Raw genomic sequence first — 7,876 nt, forward strand, 5'->3', positions numbered from 1 at the left:
GCAGTAGTTAATCCATTGAGAGAACAATTGTCAGGTAATCTCAGTGTTGACAGGTGTATGAGTACCGAGAAGAATATGCAAAGTATAGTCCAGACTAAGCTGTGTATGTGTAGGCAAGGGTAAAATGAACCGTAACCAAAGAGAAGGATCGACGATATTATTGTAAATAGACAGTTGTCAAGCATTATTCTAATGTTGTTGTGACAGCAATTCAACCTAAGTATTCTCTTTGTCTTATCAATCGAGTAATCAGGTAGTCAGTCTATTACATAAGCATGTTTTTAAACCATTTCCATTATAAGAGGGATTTGAACCTTGACTTCTTTTGTATCCTTGTTGATGGCATTTCATAAGTATAGTAATTAATTTTATATACGAAATATTGACAAACAAAATTGTGAAAATTTCCACTGTGATATAAAATTGAATCATTCAAATCGAAATGCTTAAAGAAACTGAAAGAAAATAAAAATTTTTATATCTCGTATTCGATGGTGCTTGAGCATGTGTGGGGGTATTCTGAAGACATTTTGTGATCCATGTATATTTTTTTTTTTTGTGAAGGCTTTTATTAATTTTGTGGAATTTTTTTTTATTTCAATAGTATAGTACTCTCTCTCTCTCTCTCTCTCTCTCTCTCTCTCTCTCTCTCCTCTCCTCTCTCCTCTCTCTCTCTCTCTCTCTCTCTCTCTCTCTCTCAAGAAAATAAAGAAACATTTCTGGTTCCCCAGCTCCGAAAAATAATTCAAACAGCGGAAAGAATTCTCGAGAAAGTCAACATTGTGAATAAGTAATTTACCAAAGAACATACATGCACACATGCACACATATATATGCTAGCTTGCACACGCACACACATAGGGATATTTGTGCTCTAAGAGGCACTTGAAATTCAGTGGTTGTCTTTAGATGGGAAAGAAGACAAATAAATGTGTCATTAAAGTTAACTGCAATTTTCTCGACTGGGAAATTACTTTTTAGTTTACTCTGATTTGGATGAAAATATGATATGAAGAAAAACTATTTTTAGAAAACTGTGTTAGAATGGAAGTGTAATATTAAAGATTGGGAATAGAAGGATAATATCTTGAAAAAAAGGGATTATTTTGGGGATCCAATAAAGATTGGAGCTAGGAAATTTTTATTTTGAAAAGTAGAAATTATTAGATATAACGTATTGAAAATGTATTTAGAATAGCGCGGAGAAGATGAACAACAGCCTAGGAAAATTAGTAATATATGGTCAAAATGAAAAACCACCAAAGAAAATTACTTTGGAAAGTTGTGATAGCATGAAGATATGATTTGAAAAAGAAATTCTGAAAACAATGAAAAGAATGAAATTGTCATTATAGAGACTAGTTTTAAAGACCGAAAACTAGGATAAGTTCGAAAAATATGGCGTGAAACACGGTGCTTAGAATGAAAATATCAGTGGGATTGATAGTAAGGTGAAAATTTTTTATTATTTTGAATAAAATTGAATGGGAAACTTAGAAAAGAATGAAAGTACAGTCTCAAAGCAAATGTTAGAAAAGCGTACAGTGAAAGTATCCTATGAAAAATAATGATTTAAAGAGTTTTAAGTAGAAAAGAAAAGTTAAAAAGGTTATGATCGAGAAGCTATCTCCTAAAATTGTCTGTGAAAGTTGTGAGTAGAATTATCAATGACAGTAATTACCGGGAAAATAAGAGAAAAATTATTAAGAGAAAGAAAAGTCCTCTTATAAAAATGGGGACAGTTGGTTGACTTGAATCTTTGGGAAGTGGAAATTAGGTTCGAATGTTGTTAATAGAAAGAAAATATCACATAGAAATCGCATAAAATGCAGTATGAAAAGTGGAATTAATACTGGAAAACATAGGAAAAGAATGGTAGTCACTTGAAAAATTCGCTTTAGATTCTATAGATAATATGAAAACTTGACCTTAACAAGAGTAATCAAAGGTTTCTGACTTTTACCAAAGGTTAATAGAGTCGTCAATGGTAAGATCTACCTGTGGTTGAAATTTCGTCAAAATCCGTCAATTTGTTATGACGGTATCTTAAAAATGGCGAAAAATGCAAATCCGGATACAGATCATCTCCAAAATTTAATGGGGTCGTCCATGACCTAAGATCTATCTGTGGTGAAAATTTCGTCCAAAATCCGTCTAGTAGTTTTCACGTAATCCTGTCCTCAGACACAGACACGAATAAATAAACCGACTTGATTGCATAACCTCCTCGGCGGAGGTAATAAATTATGACCAAAATAAAAACCTCGAAAAATCTTCAAAGAAAACTGTTCTGAAGGCAAAATTCAAGACTTTTTTTTTTCTGTATAATACATATCTTATTAGAGATTGTATGAGTGTGGGATGTTTGTCTTAGTATTTTTCAACAGGATCAATAATTAGGATTTTATTACTGATCATTTAAGCATTATTTTCTACGTTCTTTTTAGGTCGGGGTTGGGGGGGGGGGGGGTTGGCGTTTAATCACAAGGTTGACTCGTGTTTTTAATATTTAACCTTTTTTCGGTTGTATTCATTCCAAGAAAATGTCATCTTAACAATTTGATATCCTTCAGATTGGTATAATATTATTATTATTATTATTATTATTATTATTATTATTATTATTATTATTTCTTTACTATGATACTGGAATTGAGAGCTCACAAAGTTGATTTGAAATAATATCAATAGTAAAAGATCATGTTCTTAGTTTGTAATTGAAAACACAACGTTGTTATTATTATTATTATTATTATTATTGTTGTTATTGTTGTTGTTAGTAGTACTAGTAGTGGTGGTAATAGTATATTCTACAAAGCATTCTTTCTGACGCTTTTGTTATTCCTTTTAGCAAAACCGAGTTTCTTCCCCCCAAGGTCCTTCTCTGCTGATTTATTCCTCTATTTGTCCTTGGTACAAAGTGTTTCTTAACCGGCGTTGTGACTTATATTTCTTTTCCAAATATTATTCTTCCAGACGTTCCACAACTTAGCCCCACCTTCTCTCTCTCTCTCTCTCTCTCTCTCTCTCTCTCTCTCTCTCTCTCTCTCTCTCTCTCTCTCTGCTGTTCCACCCCGGGGATGCTGCTATCCTTATCAACACCCCCAGTTTCAAACCCCCTTATTTCCCTTGACCCCCCCCCCCGGTTCATCTTTCCATTTATGTCTTAACCCTAAAACTTAAATACTCCTTTTCGGGGTCTGAACCCCTAATACCCCCTCCCTTTTTACGCTTCCCTCCTTCCCTCTAATAGCCTTATGCTTGGTTGCCAATTTGATCTTCATCATCCCGTAACTGCCTATTAGGGGCGAGTGCCCCCTCCTTTTCGCTCCCCACCGTTATCCCTACGTTAAGGGGTCGGTTGCCTGAGGCGTCCTCTCCGATGCCTTCGATCAAAGGCATCCTCTTCCACCAAACCTCTTCTCTCCATATCATCCTTCACCTTATTTCGCCATCTTGTTCTCTGCCTCCATCTTGATCTTTATAAATAAAACAAGGCTTCTTCTTCCCACCGTTATCCCTACATTAAAGGGTCGGTTGCCTGATGCGCCCTCTCCAGTGCCTCCTACCAAAGGCATTCTCTTCTACCAAACTTTTCTCCATATCATCCTTCACCTTATCTCGCCATCTAATTTTCTGCCTCCCTCTTGATCTTCTCTCTCTTCCCTCCCTCTGAGGGCGTAACTTCCTTCTCAGGGCACAACTCCTCCACCTTTCTCTCCATCCTGAATACAAAGCCAAACTTCCTTAAGACTCAAGCTCCTTTTGGGTACTAACACCCCTAACTCTGGGGCTCATCCCCCCCCCCCCAGAAAAAAAGTTAAAACATATTGCGGGAAGCAGATGGTCCTTCCGGAGAACGTTTTACAACAAAAGCACATGATAAATAAACTTTCTCCAGAGGCATAAACGACGTGGAAGAAGAATGCATGTTCTCTCTCTCTCTCTCTCTCTCTCTCTCTCTCTCTCTCTCTCTCTCTCTCTCTCTCGTGGGGTGCAATGTTGTTATTTTGGTACGATTGGGAATTTCCTCCTCGTTACTTAGGCTCAAAGTAGTGGCGTTCTTTTCTACTGTTTTGTTGCTGGTGAAATGGATTGCTTCTCTCTCTCTCTCTCTCTCTCTCTCTCTCTCTCTCTCTCTCTCTCTCTCTCTCTCTCTCTCTCTCTCCCTTACTGTTACGAAAACTGAATACTTTCCCTCCATTGATCAAAATATGTTAGGTAAATCTCTCTCTCTCTCTCTCTCTCTCTCTCTCTCTCTCTCTCTCTCTCTCTCTCTCTCTCTCTCTCTCCCTTACTGTTACGAAAACTGAATACTTTCCCTCCATTGATCAAAATATGTTTAGGTAAATCTCTCTCTCTCTCTCTCTCTCTCTCTCTCTCTCTCTCTCCTCTCTCTCTCTCTCTCCCTTACTGTTACGAAAACTGAATACTTTCCCTCCATTGATCAAAATATGTTTAGGTAAATCTCTCTCTCTCTCTCTCTCTCCTCTCTCTCTCTCTCTCTCTCTCTCTGCAGGCAATTAAGGACCCACATTCCTGTCACGGGCTGAGCTAGGGAAACCAAATGAGCTGGTTTTAAAAACTTGAGTAGGTCTTTATTCTACAAAGCAGCGAATTACGATCTTAAAAATTAGTTGATTGTTGAGGGTCGCAGCTTAGTTAAAGAAAAATAGAAGAAAATCAAATCAAGTGTCCACTATAAAAAAAAAAACCTTCCCTGCTTAGCGATCTCCTGGGCTGGAGTTCGTGACTCGCTCAATCTCTGTAGTTTCGTGTAGCGTCTGCAGCCTCACCATCCTTGTGAGAGGCACCATTCAGCTTCAGCGATGTTTGTTGAAAATAGTCTGGATAACCTGAAAACCATCATTCGTCGCTCTATAGTAAGTCTCACCTCCCGCCTACGATCTAGTGAAAATCCCCTAATTCAAAATGTGCTTGTAAGTGCAGCGAGAATAAAATCCAAAATGTGGAAAACCTGGAATACGGAAGCGTCAGTACAATGAATTGTATTCACTAATATTGATAGTGTGGCTATGCCAAATCCTCATCACTAATAACTTTGGTATGATTCCCAGTATTGTTATGATAACGTGTTTTATTATGTTACATCTTTGTTGTCTGGATGTCCTGTATTTCCTTCACACCCCCTGCTCAGTGACTAGATTTTTTTTCCTCCCAGTGTTCCTTCATTTTCAAGCAATTTCTGTTCCAACATATCATTGTCATCTCCATTTTGTTTTCTCTTTTTTTTTCTCTCTCTCCCGCTTTTTTGTTTGCTAATATGTATGGTATCATCATTGCTAAGCATTAATTCTAATGTGACTTTGTTACCCAAACCTTAGATCTCTGTGGTCAACCTGCTAATTGATGTTTATAATATATCACTGATTTATTGCATTTCTCATTTTTTTTTTTTTTTTTTTTTTTTTTTTTTTTTTTTTTTTTTTTTTTTTTTTTTTTTTGTACCGATGTCAAAAGTGTAAGATCACTGTACCCTTATTGTAACTCTGTATATGGCTTCTGCTGAAATAAAGATTATTATTATTATTATAAGAAGGGTGTTTTAAGGGAGCATATAGATATAGTCATATAGATATAGATATAGCATATAGTCTTCAGCAGCCATTGACTGATTCTCCCTGGTCCTAGCTAGAGGGGGCTTAGCCACTGATCATATGTGATATTGTCTTAGGGAAATGTCACTGTCCCTAGTGTCTGTTATTCATGGCTGATGTGGCAACGTCCCTGACTGGTGAACGCCAGACTGGCGTTCGACTCGCTCAGACTTGTTAGTTTGTTTGGTCGCTGCAATCTCACCATCCTTGTGAGCTAAAGATGGGGATTTGGGAGAGCCTATAGGTCTATCTGCTGAGTCATCAGCAGCCATTGCTTAGCCCTCCTGGGTCCTAGTTTGGGTGGAGAGGGGGCTTGGGCCCTGATCATATTTATATATGGTCAGTCTTTAGGGCATTACTATTATTATTATTATTATTATTATTATTATTTGCTAAGCTACAACCCTAGTCGAAAAAGCAGAATGCTATAAGCCCAGTGGCTCCAACAGGGAAAATAGCCCAGTGAGGAAAGGAAACAAGGAAAAAATTAATATTTTAAGAATAATATTCATGAGCGACCTTTAAAACCTTTTAAAACAAAATGATTTCGACAAGGTTTTCCTCATCTCACGGAGATGAAAATTTTTGAAAAAGATATTGAAGAAATTCTCTTTCCTCAAGTCTTTGAATTGCAATCCAGGCTCCTTCTTAAAAGGGTTCACAGTATCTTTATGGAAAGTTTAGTCATTAAGTTGGATCAGTAATTTGGACCGGAATTTTAAATCGAAGTCAGGTCAGAGTTTCCGGGTGGTTTCATAATTCATCATCGGATTTCTTTATGGATTTTATCACAATTTCTGCTTCTATTATAATCTCTTTCACCTTACCGCTATGGTATAGTATTTTTTTTTCTTTGAGTAAGCAAGGCTCTCATCTTTAAGCTTAGCTCTTTCTTTTTATCCATGATAGTAGTAGTAGTAGTTGTAGTAGTAATAGTAGTATTAGTAGTAGTAGTAGTAGTAGTAGTAGAAATTATGTTAAAAATAATGATAATGATGATGGTGGTAATGGTAATGATAATGAGATTTTGGGACCAGGACGAATTGTGATGAAGCTCTCCTATGTATTATGTAAAAGGAAGAGGACTGCTTCCTCTAACCTTCAGCTATTAAGCATGAATGAATTAGAAGTAATGAATTTTATGTCATGGATATGGCGAATATTTCCTGTATTTCTTTTGAAATAAGTGTCAACGATAATAAAGGCCCTAAAGTAATTTTTTTTTCTGCAGGAAACCCCCCCCCCCCCCTTTTTTTTTTTTTTTTTTTTTTTTTTGAGCAACATTGTACTATTTGAGTTGTTGGTGACGTGTCCTGTGTAACATGTGTATTAGTAAGTGCCACATGGGGCAATTGCAGGTATGGTGTTGACTGCGGAGGTAGAAATTGTCGCTATAAAGGTGTGTATGTGAGATTGAGAAATGACATACAATACCTGGAAGAGGAAAATGTTTACTTATAAAGGAATAGGAATTCTTGAATGGAAAAGTTTACGAACGTAGGAAAAGGATAGAGGTAGTTGAAGAGAAACATAGAGATAAATATATTTGAAAAAAAGGAAGTTTTCATACAGATACATACTAACAACAACAATACAAAGGTCTCAGACATGCCTATTCACGTCTGGGGTTTGCCCAGTTTTCATCAGTACGTTGCCCAGTGCGGATTGGTGATAGTGGGAGACTTTTGTCTGATCGCTCACAGCAAACCAACCTAGTATGGGGGCCCCCTGTCTAGTACATCTTTGCTGATCATGGCGGTACACAAATCCTCCAACATTAAGGTATCCCCACTCAGAATGGATAGTTTAATTGTATAACGAAAAAATAAGATATGAAGGAAAATAGAAGAAAGAAAAAAAAAGAGTTAGATAGATACCAAGGCCATAAGAAGTGGAATGCTTAATAGGTCACAGAAAGAGCCACGCAGGTAAAAAGGAGCGGCCAGGAACTTGTTAATCCAACAGCCCTTCGCATACGCAGAGACTACTTCCACTCCACCAGACGTAAACAAGACCTCGCCACTCACCCCAACTGTTTGTAAACACATCTGCCTTCGACACCTACAGACACGAGTCCCGTAATTTTAAGCTTGAACCCCCCTCCCCCTCTCCCTTCCCCCTTCCTTCGAAACTTTCCCTTTTCCCCCCTATTTCCCCTCATTTTGGCCTATCTTGTTATTGGGAGTTAGGAAGAGCCCCTCTTCTCTCTACTATCTCATCTCACCTACCAACACATCTTAATGTTCTCCAGCTGCTTG

The sequence above is a fragment of the Palaemon carinicauda genome, chromosome 31 (genome assembly GCF_036898095.1).
Source record: "Palaemon carinicauda isolate YSFRI2023 chromosome 31, ASM3689809v2, whole genome shotgun sequence".
In the NCBI taxonomy this organism is placed as follows: Eukaryota; Metazoa; Arthropoda; class Malacostraca; order Decapoda; family Palaemonidae; genus Palaemon; species Palaemon carinicauda.